The sequence below is a fragment of the Euprymna scolopes genome, chromosome 24 (assembly GCF_053919585.1).
Source record: "Euprymna scolopes isolate OS-2025 chromosome 24, ASM5391958v1, whole genome shotgun sequence".
Lineage (NCBI taxonomy): Eukaryota > Metazoa > Mollusca > Cephalopoda > Sepiida > Sepiolidae > Euprymna > Euprymna scolopes.
The window spans coordinates 28803380-28822057 of NC_136505.1; positions in this window are offsets into that span (position 1 = coordinate 28803380).

Consider the following 18678-nt stretch of genomic DNA (forward strand, 5'->3'; position numbering starts at 1 on the left):
TTTTTCGTTCTCTCTTCGATGCGTTATTTTTTTTGTTTTTTTATATTATTTGTTTTGAACTTTCCTTTTTTTCTTCTTTTTCGTTCTCTCTTCGATGCGTTATTTTTTTTGTTTTTTTATATTATTTGTTTTGAACTTTCCTTTTTTTCTTCTTTTTCGTTCTCTCTTCGATGCGTTATTTTTTTTGTTTTTTTATATTATTTGTTTTGAACTTTCCTTTTTTTCTTCTTTTTCGTTCTCTCTTCGATGCGTTATTTTTTTTGTTTTTTTATATTATTTGTTTTGAACTTTCCTTTTTTTCTTCTTTTTCGTTCTCTCTTCGATGCGTTATTTTTTTTTGTTTTTTTATATTATTTGTTTTGAACTTTCCTTTTTTTCTTCTTTTTCGTTCTCTCTTCGATGCGTTATTTTTTTTGTTTTTTTATATTATTTGTTTTGAACTTTCCTTTTTTTCTTCTTTTTCGTTCTCTCTTCGATGCGTTATTTTTTTTGTTTTTTTATATTATTTGTTTTGAACTTTCCTTTTTTTCTTCTTTTTCGTTCTCTCTTCGATGCGTTATTTTTTTTGTTTTTTTATATTATTTGTTTTGAACTTTCCTTTTTTTCTTCTTTTTCGTTCTCTCTTCGATGCGTTATTTTTTTTGTTTTTTTATATTATTTGTTTTGAACTTTCCTTTTTTTCTTCTTTTTCGTTCTCTCTTCGATGCGTTATTTTTTTTTGTTTTTTTATATTATTTGTTTTGAACTTTCCTTTTTTTCTTCTTTTTCGTTCTCTCTTCGATGCGTTATTTTTTTTGTTTTTTTATATTATTTGTTTTGAACTTTCCTTTTTTTCTTCTTTTTCGTTCTCTCTTCGATGCGTTATTTTTTTTGTTTTTTTATATTATTTGTTTTGAACTTTCCTTTTTTTCTTCTTTTTCGTTCTCTCTTCGATGCGTTATTTTTTTTGTTTTTTTATATTATTTGTTTTGAACTTTCCTTTTTTTCTTCTTTTTCGTTCTCTCTTCGATGCGTTATTTTTTTTGTTTTTTTATATTATTTGTTTTGAACTTTCCTTTTTTTCTTCTTTTTCGTTCTCTCTTCGATGCGTTATTTTTTTTGTTTTTTTATATTATTTGTTTTGAACTTTCCTTTTTTTCTTCTTTTTCGTTCTCTCTTCGATACGTTATTTTTTTTGTTTTTTTATATTATTTGTTTTGAACTTTCCTTTTTTTCTTCTTTTTCGTTCTCTCTTCGATGCGTTATTTTTTTTGTTTTTTTATATTATTTGTTTTGAACTTTCCTTTTTTTCTTCTTTTTCGTTCTCTCTTCGATGCGTTATTTTTTTTGTTTTTTTATATTATTTGTTTTGAACTTTCCTTTTTTTCTTCTTTTTCGTTCTCTCTTCGATGCGTTATTTTTTTTGTTTTTTTATATTATTTGTTTTGAACTTTCCTTTTTTTCTTCTTTTTCGTTCTCTCTTCGATGCGTTATTTTTTTGTTTTTTTATATTATTTGTTTTGAACTTTCCTTTTTTTTCTTTTTCTTTCTCTCTTCAATGCGTTTGTTTTTTGTTTTGTTTTTTGTTTTTTGGCCATTCACTGTTATCCGTCTTTCACGCTTGTTTTGTTCGTATTTTTTAAAGAATATTTATTTTGATTTTTCTAAATATTTTCATTACATTTGTCACGTGCTTTACTTTCTTTTTTCTATCCACTTTCTTTTTAATTTCATTGCTTCAGTCTTTCGCCCTCTTTCTCGAAGTTTTTTTTTTGTTTTTATTTTCGTACTTTTTCTTTAAAATAAAAATCTATTTTTTATTTCTCCTTTCTCGTGTTTCACTTCTCCTATCCCTCTATATCCAGTAGTGAGGCCCCAGCTAGCGGGCTTTGGGGAGTGTAGAGCCACCCTTTAATTGTCATTGCTCCCAGGTCCACTCTGACTAGGAGTGGTAGTACCTGTTATGGGTTAAATAGAAACCGATTTGAAAACAACAAATATATTTTATTACAAAATGTGTCTTCAAAAACTTTGGATTCGGCATTACATAACCTGAAAAGGGTTGATATGCCGTAAATCAAACACAACCAACCTCTCCCTCTATTGTTTTCCTCTATCGTATTTGTTTCATCTGTATATTCGTTTCGCTGATTCTTTATAAAAAAATTTTTTTTTTTTTAATTCTTAGTACTGCTGTATTTTTCATCCCCCCTTCTCTCTCTCTCTCTCATTCTTATTCTTTTTCTCTCGCTTTTTCTCTTTTTCTCTCTTTCTCTCTCTCTCTCTCTCTCTTGTGCCGTCATCTATATTATAATTCTTTTGTCTTTCTATCTATCTGTCTATTAGTTCGTTCCAGTTTTCTTGGAAACTACTGAATCGATCTGTCTATATTCTTGTATGGATCTTTGTTATGATAAAGTGCAGCGAACTAAATAATATGGTATTCGTTCTATGCATGATTAAAGAGAAATAGGGATTAATACTGAGTTGTATTCAATGTAAAACTGAACAAAAACATATTCATCAGTTTGGTATAAAACACTCATTCGATGTCAACGCGCTATAATTTTTGCTCATTTTTAATATATTTTCTTTTATTTGTGCATTAAGTGATTTCAGTTTTCTTAAGTGTTCTTTTTTTCTTTCACACCTATGTTTTTATTTTCTCATTCCCTTCTCTCTTTCTCTCTCTCCCCCCTCTCTCTCTCTCTCTCTCTCTCTCTATATATATATATATATATATATATATATATATATATATATAGAGAGAGAGAGAGAGAGAGCATTATGTTTTGGGAGTGGGTACAAAACTTTATTATAGCTATGAAAAAGGGAAGACTGATTTTTTTTGTATCCATATCCATGATAAAAAGAAGGACGCAGGGAAAATGTTTAATGAAGGGGAAAAATAGATAATGGGGTAAAGTTGGCGGACCAGGTTTCGCCCTCATTTTTCAAAAGCCAAATTGAGGGTTTTCTTTTTTTATTATATTATTATAGGGAATTTAAACGTGGAGATAGACTAAAATAAAATAAAATTATCGGGGAGGGGGTAATGAGAGGAACGACTGAAATAAATCTATCGGTATGATATTGGGAGAAAACGCCTTAGAGACAAATCATGTCCAAACCTAAAAGATAACCCTTCTGCTTACAGAGAGAAGGTCTCCTTAACCTTCAAATGAAATAACGAGTGAGCGTGGCTCAGGTAGAAAATGAGTCACTGCTGAAATTCATTGCACATCGCGGAATTTAAAGCAAATAGTCCGTTATAGCGGAACCATACGATTTGCTCAAAATGTCCGTTGGTTGGTAAATTCCATTCTGGATTTTACTAGGTACATGTTGTTGGACGCGACCATCTAACCTGAGGGTTGTTCTGCCAACTTAATTGGCACTGCAACTACATTTAAATTGATAAACAACATTATTCATATGATGGGGAAGGGTCAGAACACCATTTCGAGAGGATGGCAATAATGGTTTTGTCGCAAACACCACACGTACATTGGAGGCAAAATAGTAATCTTTCACAGCTGAGCTAACCTGTTTGGCGAATTTTTCACTTACTATCTCTAACCAAGGTAAACGAATGTAAATTGGCCATTTAGCCGCCATCTTAGATTTTATTTGGGAAAAATTATTTATTTTCCTTTTTATGACGGAGTTGATCAGATCAAGAGTGTACCCATTATTGGACAAAGTATTAGCAATCACTTTTAGTCATTCCTCCAATTTGGATTGTGAACAAATCATGAGAGCACGATTTGTTAAGGTCCAAATCAAATTATACTTTCGTTTGTCAGGACAAAATGAATCCCACCTTGTATAGAAACAAGTACCCGTTGGTTTACGGTAAATTGATGTCAGATAATTTAATGGCGCTTTCGTTATTAATACATCAAGGAAGACTAAATTAGAGTTGCTTTCACCCTCATAAGTATACTTTAATACGGGATGCATTTTATTGAGTAAAGTGAATAATTTTTTTGGCCTCTGTTTGATTATTGATTAGGCAAAATGTATCATCTGCATATCGAAAGTAGACTAGCGGTTTTATGGGTCCGGATAACAATTGTTTTTCATATAAACCCACAAATATATTCACCATTATTGGTCCGAGGACCGAACCCATTGCCACACCATCTATTTGTCGATAATATCGTTGAAACTGAATTCAACCGATGTTGTGGAAAATGTCATCAATTCAATACAAATATTTTAAGGAATCGAAGGAGGTGATATCTGACTACGATATAAAAAAAATCAGTACAGCTATCTATTGTCTCCAAAATAGGGGCACAAGTGAATAAGTTGCTAATATCATAAAGCACATGAATTTATTGGCAATTTTATACTTATGCATAAAATTAGCAAACTGACATGAATCTTTTAAGCAGTAGTTACTATAATAATTAGCTACTGGCTGTAATATATATATATATATATATATATATATATATATATATATATATATATATATATATATATATATATATACTAGCAATTCAGGTCATCTTTGCTCGGTCCCTATGTACTGTTCATAAGTTGGCCTACGTACGAATACACTTTATGTAAGATTTCTAATATTTAGACCAAAATTTGTCTGAGTATTTTGGTAGAGACCGCAGGGGTCAATTTCTTTTTTTTTTACTTTTATCCCAATTTCGACCCCTTTAAGATTTATTATTTTAGTATCAAATCAAAATAAAAAGGTTTACCCATGTTCAGGTGACCTAAATTTAACATTTCAAGTCTTTAGACCAAAAATTGGCGGATGAATTTGGTAGAATGTGCAAAGGCCAACTCTTGCAACTTTAGCTCTTTTGGCAGTCAAATTTTCCACACAAAACTGATTAAAATACTTGCCACATGTCTAAATAGCCGTTATGTATAAATTTAAAATTTTTAAACCACAAACTTTGCTGAGTAGTTTGCTAGACAACGCAATGGTAAAATCTTTTAAAATTTGACCCCTTAGCAGCTCAAATTTTCGACCCAAACCGATTAAAAAGCTCGTCTTATCTCTGAATACCCTTTATATAAAATTTCAAATGTTTAGACTATAAATTAACTGAGTAATTTGGTAGAGACTTCAGAGGTCAATTTTTTACACTAATTCTGACCCCTTAACATTTATATTTTGGGGCTCTAATCAAATTAAATGTTTTATCAATGTCCAAGTTATTTGCATTTAAAATTTAAAGTGTTTAGACCCAAATTTGCGGAGGAGTTTGGTAGAGTTTTCAAAGGTCAAATCGTTGAACATTGACCTCTTGACAGCCAAATTTTTTGCCAAAACCTATCATAGAGATTTTCCCAAATCTCAATTCCCCTTATATCGCAATCTCAAGTCTCTATACCAAAATATGAGTTATTTAATAGGGAAATACACACACACATACACACGCACACTCACACGCACACAGATATTTTCACTTTTATAGATATACTAGCAGTTCAGCCCGGCTTTGCTTGGGACCTATGTACTGTTCACAACCCTCCCTACGTGTGAATACACGTTATGTAAGATCAAAATAGTTTAGACCAAAATTTGTCCGGGTTATTTCGTAGAGACCGCAGAGGTCAATTTTTTATACATGGATCCCAATTTTTTATAACTTTGACCCCAATTTTGCCTCCTTAAGATTTTTTGTCTCAAATTAAAATAAAAAGTTTTACCCATGTTCAAGTTACCTATATCTAAAATTTCAGGTGTTTAGACCCAAAATTGGCGGAGAAATTTGGTAGAACCTGCAAAGATCAACTCTTTCAACTTTGACATTTTGGAAGCAAAATTTTCGCCACAAAACTGATTAAAATGCTTCCCGTATGTCTGAATAACTGTTATGTATAAAATTTAAATTTTTAAACACAAAATTAGCTGAGTAGTTTGCTAAACACCGCAAAGATCAAATCATTTGAATCCACAATAACGCAGATTTATATTTTTATAAACCAAGGTGTTGTCATGCTTATAAGTACAGCATGATATAACAATAAGAACTCCTTCTTCTCGGATCGAGCACTGTTGGTGGGTGATATCTTCTACTGCTACTTAGTATAATGCAAAGATATAAGTAAATAAACAAATTAAACCATGTGAAGCAGCTATCGGTGTTTATAGAAATACATATTGTAGATATAATTTACTAGATCTTCTTCCGTGGTCTAATGGACAGACGCACCGACATGTAAATTGTTAAAGTTTTAGTGTCTTGCTAGAGAAAAAAAAACTATTCTTTATTCCGAAACAAATGTACTATCTACATTTAAAAGAACGCACAAAATGTCGAAAAATTGTTCGGGAAAATTGCCTCGAACATGTGTGTCGGTAAATATGGAAAAGTGGACTATCAAATATCCGTTAGCTTTATACATAACATAAAAATGAAAATAATGATTTTAAAATATCATTTTTTTGGTGTGTTTTACAATAGGTACGGATTTTTTTTAAATTTAAATATATAACAAATAACCCTTAGCAAATATAGGATAAGTTACTCTTCTACCTGCCCAAATAAGTTCTTGATGTTATAACTGATTTTAAAGTGTGCTTTAATAGTAAAACGCAAGTAGTCCTCGTCGTTTAATTTAACATGAACACAAATATGGCGTCATCATGTTCTTGCCTTTGGAGTCCCGAAAATTGTTCAAAAACTTGAAAAACCACTGACAGTAATCCACCCAATAAATATTTACGAGACCTTTACTAAGTGAATTTTTGTCAGTATTTTTTTAAATATATGGGGATGCCCTTTTCTCTACCCGGCAACCTCTTTCCCACAGAAGAGACGTAGCGAGCCTGTCATTGTTCTATCGTTACTTCCATGGTAGGTGCTCGTCTGAGCTCCATTCTCTGCTCCCCCCTCGCCAATCTTTCTAAAAAAACACCCGATTAGCTGAAACCACCGTCAATAATTTTCCCCACTCCCTATCTGTGCCTCAATCAAAACGTAGATACCATGAACAAAGCTTCTTTCTTAGAACTGCACGCCTGTGGAACTCTGTTCCGCTTGCCTGTTTCCCTCCCGACTTCAACCTGTATGTCTTCAAGTCCAACACAAACAAATTGAACCGCCCCCCCCCTAAGTAATGACACCTTACCAATTCTCCAATACTATTGCTACACTATCCCTTTGATTACTGTACACACAATAACCCTTACCCTGAGTGGCCATTGGGCCTTGATAAGGTGTGAACTCCATGTAAAACAATATATATATATATATATATATATATATATATATATATATATATATATATATATATATATATATATATATTCTTTATCGATTCTCGGAACCCCAAAAGCAAGAACATCATCGCGCCATATTTGATTTAGTTTTAACTTAAGATGCCGAACACTATTTGCGTTTCATACTAAAAACCCTTTAATATCAGTTAAAACTCAAACAACCTTTCTAGATATGCAGACAAGTAACTTATTTTGCCTTGGGTGACGTTTATTTTGTATAAATTTTTTTACTACTTTTCGTATCTCAGTGTATTGTAAAAGAAACTCTATTTTTATTTAGAATGTATTAATTGTTTTGAAAATCTTAACCTTTCCTTTTTTTTAAACCCAATGGTATCTTGAATGAAACTCGCTGTTATGTTTTAAATAATTAAAGAAAACATTTCAGGCGCTTAATTGGATACGCTCCGTTAATAGATGCCGGAGAAAAATTTTGCCCCGACAATGTAATAATCAAACTCTGCGAACCGTCCGGGCGGCCTTGCTTGCTTGATTTAGTCTTGTCTTCGACAATGGGACTATTATATTTTTTAAAAAGAGATGACAGGTAAATTTATATATATACTAGAAGCTATACCTGGAGTTTCCCGGAATTAAACATAACGCTAAATTCGTTTTTGAAAAATAAAGTAAAATAAAACGAAACGAAACTGAGACAGGTACGTGCAAGCATTATGTTTTTTTTCTCTAAAAAACTTCTTGTAAGTAAAAAAGAAAAAAGAAAACGACCTGAGACCGAAACCGAAACATAAATATAGAACATAAAGTATGATAACTATTAGGCCAACTGAACACGGTCTTTATTTCATCTCCGTAAACAGATTAAGATTCGATGATTCCCATGTACCAATTAGCCTTACTTCTGTTTGCGATGAACTGAACAGCTTCAGCTAATTCTTTCAGCACTTGGTTCTGTCACCACGTGTATCTTCCTTGTGAGAGAGCTGTTTTGCATGAGCTCAGTACATGCCCCACAGTGTGTTTTTTTTTTACAGAGTGGACAAGTAGGGTCTTCCGATTTTTCTCACTTCACGAGCTTAACATTGGATAGTAGGAGGTCGTACACAGATCTGATGATGAAACTTATTCTGAGCGGGACCATGTGCCTAAAGTCATTCGAAATGAGGCTTCTTTAGAGTGCACTTTCCCAAGATGTCCACTGAGTTTGTTGACTTTGTTGTACTACTTTCTGGACCTTGGTTTGGCCTTCTTCTTTCCTGGTGTCTTGAATCACCATACCCCATTTTTGCTGTTGGTTCAATATAATAACCGGCAGAGAATTATTTTTATAATAATAAATACGTAATCTGCATGAAGTAAAATACCATATCTAAGCGTATCTTACGACCAAGCAACACCGGACGGCCTGATATATATATATATATATATATATATATATATATATATATATATATATATATATATATATATATATATATATAGAGAGAGAGAGAGATATATATATATATAGATAGATAGATATATATGTGTGTGTGTGTATGTGGTATGTGTGTGTGTGCGTGTGTGTGTGTGTGTGCGCGAGTGAGTGTAATCATAGAATGAATGTACAGGGTGACCCCCAAAAAACATAGGACATTCAATTGTTTTTCTGAGTATTTTACAGTCAAACGGAGAAAAAAGGGCAAAGACCCAAGTGTTTCGATGTGATGTTTTGAATATAATAAACTAGTTATGACCAAAGTTTCATTTCATTCGGACAAAACACTAAGAAACCAGACCTAATTAGAGTTGGGGGCCGTTTGTTTGTTTTGTTTTGGTAACCCTGTATATATATTTATATATATATATATATATATATGCGTGTGTGTGTGTGTGTGTGTGTGTGTAATGATCAAATGACGTCATTAATTTTATTTTCATATATAAATTACCATAATTTCTGATGATAAAACACACACACACACCTGCTGTTGTCTATTTAGTTAAAGCGAAAGATTTTTTCGAATTCATTTCAGATAACAAGGGTTGTCTGACTTGCTATTTGTCTTTTCATCCTTCTCCTTCTTGAAATTGTTTCGTCCAAAACTGTCACGTTTGTTTTTCTCGCTAACATTTGTGTAACGAATAATTTGTATAATATTTCTTAGTATCAGCATATCGTATGATTACTAAGATTCTATCGTTGGCATTGGTTTCACCGATATTTTTTTAGTCAAGATTCGTTCTGGAAAGACATCATGTACTTACAGGAGGAAACACGTACTAGGGACACGAAGGTGGTGAGTCTGTATCGTTAACCACCACCGCCTTCTATTTCTTTGTATAAAAATATACGAATAAATAAACACAAATAAATGCACGTTGGTCTTTATTAAAAAAGTGCATAGTATAAAGGGCGGAACGATGAAATTGTCGCCCGTGAAATGACGACATGATTCAATTTTCTTTTGATGAAAACTTTTTTTTTTTGCAGACCATTTATTAGTTGGCCAGTTGTGTACAAATCTCAAGAGCGACATGGGCCTTCTATCATGTTTGAAAGAGACATTATGTTCAACGAGCGAGATCGGTGATACGCCGCTATACAACTCATGCACTCTACCGATCCAAGTTATTAGAACAGGACCATTGCCAGCACCCACAAAATGCAAACTCGGACTGGTCAACGCTTGAGGTCACAGCTCAACGAAGTGTCCGGCCACGGTTATAGTCTCTGGTGAGGTTTCAAGTGAGGACCACATAATGCAATCTCACATTTCGAAGTCTGCTTGAAAGCCAACACCAATATATACCTGGCGGTGTTAAGAGTGTGGTGATCCCCTGGGTCAATCATGTGACCGCTGGATGTGGCTGCAGGAATCGACGCTGGCCTACAAGTCCAAAGAGATCCAGGCTTGGCTTCAGAAGGAGTGCTACGACTTTGTACCCTTCTCTCACTGCCCTCTCCCCCGATCTAAACCCACTGGACTACTTCATTTGGTCATACGTCGAGAACATCACCAACATGACCTCCCACAACACCAAAGCCATCCTGATTGCCGCCATTAGCTGACTATTAGCCGAGCTTTGTCGGCGCTTATGGAAAAGGCGCGCTTCCAGTTCTGGACCCATATCGACGCGGTGATTGAGGCTGAAGGCGGCTACATTTAACAGATGTCTGCCTTACTACATAATCAAGTTACCTGAATTGATTTGTTAATGAAAGCTATAAAATAAAGCTGTAGTGTTGTTTTCTTTCAGGCGATAGTTTTTTTGTTCCACCCTGGAAACACAAATAAATGCGTCTTGGTCGTTTTTTAAAGCGTGGATAGTGAAAGATACCATGTTTGAGACTAATGAAGCCAATACATCTCGCCCAACACACACATACACACACACACGTATGATACCCAGTCCCGTTACTTTTCAGACATACATTGTATATATCACAACTAAGAAACAATTAAAACAATTAAAAACAATTAAAACAATTAAAACAAAAACAATTAAAAACAATACCTCTCTTTGAGAACTAAACAACTTTTCAGTTGTTTCTCATCGTAAACAACTCAGCTCTGCAAACGTGTTCTTTAAATAACATCAGGAAATCCGAGCCACCCGTGAATCGTTACAACTTTGGAATCTAATTCTTCAATATTCTGGTGAACACAGACGCTTTTCCTGACATTGAACGTCGATGTGTTCTTGTACATTGTCTAGAGATCGCATCGAATACATGAATTGTCATGTTTTCCTTGTTCGGGGTTTTCCGTTTGCATTTGTCATGTCAAGGCTGTCTAAATCGCGCGATAAACGAATTGGGCATCCCGGCGTTTCGATTTCTGCCCATTTGTCTGGCAGCAAACTTTGCCTGCACGTAGAAACACTCTCGACTGCTTACGTTCTTGTCAATAAAGGTTCTACTGTTCAGTAAGAATATTCCTTTTTTTTCCGATACATTTAAGCATTTCAATTGCACAGTATTGCCTCTTTATTATATTAAATGTGAGTTAATCATCGCTTGTTTACCTTAGGTTTTTTGGAACTTCTACACTAGTGGGACGAGATTTTGTTGTCGATAAATGGAATTTTCAGATAAAAACAATGGTTTCAACTGATTTCACTTTGTCAATTCTAATAAATGACAATGGTAGCTTCCAAATGATGCTATCGGAATTAACTGAATATTACTGAATTATTAAAAAACAACAACTTTAATAATGGTAGCAGGGGAAAATGTCCGACATCTTGTTAAAATCGAAACGGAAAACTGCCTCCCTTTGAACTATCCTGTGTCTTACGATCGTTTTTATCAAATTCTAGTTTTTATTTTCTTTAATAAATAATTTTCTACTTGATCGATTTTAGTAATGTTTAGATATAATTATCTTCAAAATACGAGGTATATGCAGATATCAATTTTCATGTGAAATTCAGTATTACGATTTTCGAACTTTCGCCCCAATAGTGTAGAAGCACCGTTTTTTAATACACATTTCAATATCATGCCAAATATGAGTAACTCAACGTTGGTTTACTTAAGGCTTTTTCTATATATTTTGATATTAAATTAAATGTAATTCAATACACGTTTGTTTACCTAAACTTTGTCTTATCTAATTTAATATTATACTAAATGTGAGTCATTCAACGTTTTAGTACGATAATATAATTGTAATATTATATTATTGACAGTCATAATAATACTAAATGTTTATCGTTTTTGTTCGACTTTGAACTCTGGTATATATATATATATATATATATATATATATATATATATATATATATATAAATCCTGTGCTGATGAACAGTCTTGGTATAAATAAAGGTTGATTTCGTTTTAATAATTATCATACGCATGCTAATGTTGAATTCTTAGAACGAATATAAATGAATATGTGATTAATTTATTTACTTTTAAACTATATATATATATATATATATATATATATATATATATATATATATATATATATATAGTCATCCACATACAGTACTGTTTCGCTGTTTCACAGCTCATCAGTGCGGCTAGACAGGCAACTACCTCAAGCCAGGATTGAAACCCGACCGTTTATATGGCAGTCAAGGCTTCTAACCATTACGCTATTGGCGGCTGCTTGAACGAGTAGTGAGTTTAACGATGTTTTAGATATCGTCCGAAATACCTCAGCTCGATTTGTTTACACAAAGAGCGTCGCTTATATGCTAATGGTAATTCGTTTTTCACTTCTCAATATGCTCAACTCATATATATATATATGCACTACCTGTGAGCTGTTGGGTTAGTATATTATATTAGCTATTGAATTAATGTATGAACGTGACACTTGTGATGTAAAGAAAATAGATTTTTGTGACATAACAGAAACATTTCTATGAAAGTATATTAAAATGAAAAAAAAGAATAAAGATAAATTTCTATGAGTCGTTCTGTTTATAATTGTTTATTTTTGAACAAGAAAATTCACAGCCGTTGAATTATAAGTGTTTTGCCATACTTATCGGTAAATAGGCACGGAACTGATTCCATAATACTTAAAGTTAAATTCAAATTTTGATATAACTTTTTTAAATGACATTTTTAGTTGAGAGTACAGAATAGTTACAAACACTTTCCTCATATATAGATTAGCTTCTTAAATAAAACATGAAAATAAAATTTAACTTATTTTCATTTATTTTAAACAAACATTCATGAACCGTTGGGTCAAATATGTAATTTATATGTTAATAATAAGGTAAATAAAACTAATTAAGACAATGCGGAAATGAACGATCTAAAAAAAGAGCAGAAACCATTCAAAATTGTTTATTTGTATAATTTAAACGTGAAAAAAAAACAATTGGGACGCTGAAAACGTACACAGTAAAAAATATTCTCGCGTTGATTATTTATTTTTAATGGAAATTAAAAAAAACATATTTTTGGGGTTATTTATTTATGTTGGTAGTGTAGAAGAAAATGTACGCATGTAAATAATAATTTCTAAATAACCTTAATATTTCAGTGCGCATGTCAAATTCTGCAACAGTAGCGATTTATGCTCATTTGTTTAGGCTGTTTGGGTTTATGTTTATGTACGCATGCGCAACCGAAAGTCGTAAACCGGATGTGTGGTTACAAGACCCGTTACAAGGTCATTTGCGTTTTATAATTATATATATATATATATATATATATTTATTTATATTTATACTTATATATATGTATAAACACATACATACATATATATATATGAGTATATATGTATGTATATATACATATATATATATGTATGTATGCATATATATACATGTATATATATGTATATATATATATATATATATATATATATATATATATATATAACCTCTCTTTCTTATTAATGTTTGCTCATATACTTTTTTACGTTTTTATTTATTTTCCTGTTTACGTATTTTCACTTTCGTCTTTATAGCTATCTTTGGTTTTTATTTTTATTTTCATATTCTTTTATACATTTTACTATGTGCAGTTTTCATTTCTAATCTATGTTAGCTTTTATTTACATTTAATAGTTTATACAATACTGAGCTCTCTGCCACTATGATGAGAAGCGCTAAGCTTAGAAATGCCATAACCTAAATAATTTTTCTCTCTATTTTGCCCTCTCTTTTGCTTAATGATCTGTAGATATAATGAAGTTATACCTAACTTTTATTTCTCATCTGTTGTCAGATTTATATATATATACTTTTTTTTTTTTTTTAGAATTTCTTTTATCATAACTACCTTATTAATAAAGACGGTACGTAACTGAAAAAAACTTTCTTATGGTAAAATCCTAAGCTAAATTAATACGAAGTAAAAAAAACTTGAATGCGAAATACACGAAAGTTTCATTGTGGAGGTTGCGTTTTTATTTTTACTTCATATATATGAACACTGAGGATATCTATTCTGGAAAAAAATAAATGCTTACACTGCACATGATAAGTATTTTGGCGGTAGGCTGAAACAATTGTATGCTCGGAATAAAAAAGATTTCTGGTTGAATATATGATTTTAATCGCTGTATTAAGCGTGGTTTATCTAATGCAATAATATTTATGGCTCTAGTTTTACGCTGTTGAGCTATAAATTTTGAATATAAACATAAACTTATATTAATATACATATGTATATGTTAATGTTTATATTTACTTATATATATAGAAATATAAGAAGGATATCACAATTCAAGAAATGAAAAGTGGTTGATGCTGAAAAGGTTTAACAAACAAAAGCAATTCTGTATATATATATATATATATATATATATATATATATATGTATATATATATATATATATACATACAGTGATGATCATATTTATTGACACGGTAAAATAAAAGTTAAATTTTGTCTAATAAATTCTAAAAAAGGGATTAAATTAAAGAAAATAACAAAGTATATTATGTATTTTTAACTGGCCTTTCCGATGCAGCAATCGGATTTTAGAAAAAATAAATAACAAAGGAACAACAAACATAATTGCAAAAAAACCCTTGTTCAAAATTATTGGCACGATTTATTTAATAATCAATTGTATAGCCTTTGACCTTGATTACCTTCCTCAGTCGCTTTTCATAGTTTACAACCAAGTTGTTGCACTCTTCAGTAGTAATTTTAGCCCACTCTTCCTGACAATAATCCTCCAATTGAATAAGATTCTTAGGCTTCCTTTGCATTACCCTCAATTTTAATGTTCTCCATAAATTTTCAATTGGATTAAGGTCTGGGCTTTGTGATGGCCACTCCAAAACATTAATATGATTGTCCTCAAGCCATTTCTTAGTCAGTTTAGCCGAATGCTTTGGGTCATTATCTTGCATGAACCACCAACGACGACCAAGTGAGAGCTCTTTAGCAGAGTCTTTCAGGTTTTCATCCAATATTTTAACATAATCTTCCTTTTTTATGCTACCTGTGACCTTAACAAGTCGCCCTGGTCCAGAGGCAGCAAAGGATCCCCAAAACATCAAACTGCCTCCACCGTGCTTCACTGTGGGTATGGTGTTCTTAGGCAGGAAAGCTTCGCCAGATTTTCTGTAAATATAAGACACTTTATTATGGCCAAATAACTCTATTTTCGTTTCGTCAGTCCATAGAACACGTTTCCAGAATGCAACATCTTTATCAATATGACGTTTTGCAAAGGCTAGCCTTGCTTTCAGGTGCATAGGCTTCAATAAGGGAGTCTTTCTCGGACGACATGCTTTTAAACCAGCTCTCTTCAAAACTCTACCAACTGTATGTCGAGATACATTCACTCCAGAGGTGCTCTGTTCATCAACAATCTCCCCAACAGAGATCCTTGGGTTTTGTTTTACTTGTCGAACAATTTTCCGTTCATCTCTTGGGGAAAGAATCCTTTTTCTCCCTCTACCCTCTAAACTCATAACGTGGCCTTGCGATTTGAACTTGTTTATTATGGCTCTAACAGTGGATTTGGGAAGGTTTAGCTTCCTTGAAATCTTATCATAGCCCTCCCCATTGGTATGGCATGCTACAACAAGCTTCCTGACGTCTTCGCTGTGTTCCTTAGTTTTAACCATGGCGATTGAAAATTATAATTTAGTCACTTATAATAGTTTAAATAAATCGCTATCAAAAATTATCTGAAGAAAATTATTCACTGAATTGGCGTTAAACAAGCATAATATGGCTATAAAAAAGTTCAGAAAGCACGTAAACCGGAAATTGATTAATATTATACTGATACTAAAAGAAAAACAAACCCGTGCCAATAATTTTGAACAAGGGGTTTTTACAATTATGTTTGTTGTTCCTTTGTTATTTATTTTTTCTAAAATCCGATTGCTGCATCGGAAAGGCCAGTTAAAAATACATAATATACTTTGTTATTTTCTTTAATTTAATCCCTTTTTTAGAATTTATTAGACAAAATTTAACTTTTATTTTACCGTGCCAATAAATATGATCATCACTGTATATATATGTAATATAAAGCTGAATGTGTGTGTGTGTCTGGTAACGAATAGGCTCCTATATGGTTGACTATTTTAAATAATTTATCACATATAATGATAGAAGATTATCGAGACACAGGAATGGGTATGTTTGATCTGGCAGAACGGTGGTTCATTAACATTGCTGGGTCTGTGTTCGCGCCTGGTCCAGAAAGTATAGAAGAAAAAAAAAAAAAAAAAAAAAAAAAAAACGTTAACAAGTGTTTTTGATATAGATGTACATAATAATACTTTGATTAGTATGTTTTAACTTAAATAGGGATGGTAAAGTAAAATTGTGGGGTCTGCGTTCGCGCCTGGCCTCCATGGAATGGAAATAGGCACACACTTTAATAAAGACTTTTTATATCTATCTGTGTAAGTATACTTTGATAATTATGTTTCAGTTTGAAGAAATATGGTATAATAAAATTATGGGATGTTCGTTCGCACCTGACCTCCATAGAATTGAAATATGTCACAAAGTTTAACAAGGTTTTTTAATATATATATTTAATAAAAAATTTTATGGGTACATAAACTTTATAAACCATTTGAATAACACCGAACGTAGTGTCATAAATATTTGCTGAGGGTTTATTTTTTTTATTTTTTATTTTTACTCTCAATAATAATTTGTGCTCTTTTGACCACGTTTTTAAACGATACCAACGTTAATCTTGAAAAGAGTTGGCTGAAAAACATCTCGATAGGGTGTTTTTCTGTCCTACCCCTTATTTACCCCTTTTATTTAATTTATGTTTGTTAAACATACAATAAGTGCTTAGGGGAAATGTACTCTAGAAGTGTATTTGGATTTTTTTTTAACATCTTCTTTATTTTTTATGTTTAAACTAAGACCTCAACAATCAATAATGACACTACGTTCGGTGTTGTTCAAATGTTATATATCTATATAATTATAAAGCTCAAATAAGCTTGTAACGATGTATGCAACTCACTTCCCGGTTTACGACATCCGGTTGTTCATGCGCGCATTACATGCGCACTGAAATATTAACGTTATTATTTCGTAATTATTATTTTACATGGGAAGTGTGGGGTTTAAAATAACTTAAACGTAATACAGAAATGAACGATGTAAAAAAAGCAGATATATCAAAGTGCACATTTACCTATATGTATGGCCAACCACTTATAATTCAGTAACTGTAAATAGTTTTTTTTTCAAAAATAATCAATTATAATAAACAGAACGATTCATAGAAATCTATATATATTCTTTTTTCATTTTAATATACTTTCATAGAAATGTTTCTGTTATGTAAAAAACAAAACAAACTATTTTCTATACGTCATAAGTGTCACGCTCATACATGAATTCCATAGCTAATATAATATACTGACCCAATTCCATAGCTAATATAATATACTGACCCAATCTGTCACGGGTAGTCTTGTAACTACTTAATTTACTTACATGAAATTAATATACGAAAGTATAGATTTATGCGTAAACTTAAAGTATTTACTTCAAAAGTGCTCAATACGTAGGTAGAGCAAGTTAGTAATTTATAAAATATATATGGCGATTAAGCTACACTGAATATTCGGTGTTTCATCCACTCTAGGACTCCCCAGGCTTATGCGCGAATTCTGTGGTTGTTGATCGTTACTATAAGCAACCACAGAATTCGCGCATAAGCCTGAGAAGTCCTAGAGTGGATGAAACGCCGAATATTCAGTGTAGCTTAATCGCCATATATACTTTATAAATTACTATATATATATATATATATATATATATATATATATATATGTGTGTGTGTGTGTGTGTGTGTGTGTGTGTGTGTGTGTGTGTGTGTGTGTGTGTGTGGTTGCGTGTTGTGTAGGTGTGTGTGTGTGCGTGTGTGTGTGAAAACAAAGAATACGAAGTAAAGATGAGAGGTTCCTTATTCCATGGAGTTTCAAAGATAGGATCTTCTCCTAAGAGGAGAAAATGTTAGCAAATAGTACGTATAGATAAATATTTATTTTTGTTGGTTAGCTAATTTTTTAAAACAGTCTAGAAAAAAAATTTTTTAAACAGTCTAGAAAAAAAAAGTTCATAGGAGAAATAAAAAATAATATTCAACATTATCCAATAATGTACACACACACACACACACACACACACACACACACACACATATATATATATATATATATATATATATATATATATATATATATATATATATATATATACAGAAGGAAGGGGATCTTAATAAACTGGATCAATGAAAAGAACAAAACTTAGATATTGATTATATATATATATATATATATATATATTTATATATATTTATATATATATATATATATATATATATATATACATGTATGTATCTAATAGGAAAAAAAATTGTAAATACTAAAATGATTAGTTGGTAAACTTGGATTTTAATTGTAATTATATTATATATTTTAAATTAATGTATTATATGTACATTTTTAAAAAGTATACTTTATAAATGTAATTTACAATCTATTTCAAATTTAAAACTATAGAAAAATATAATAATGTA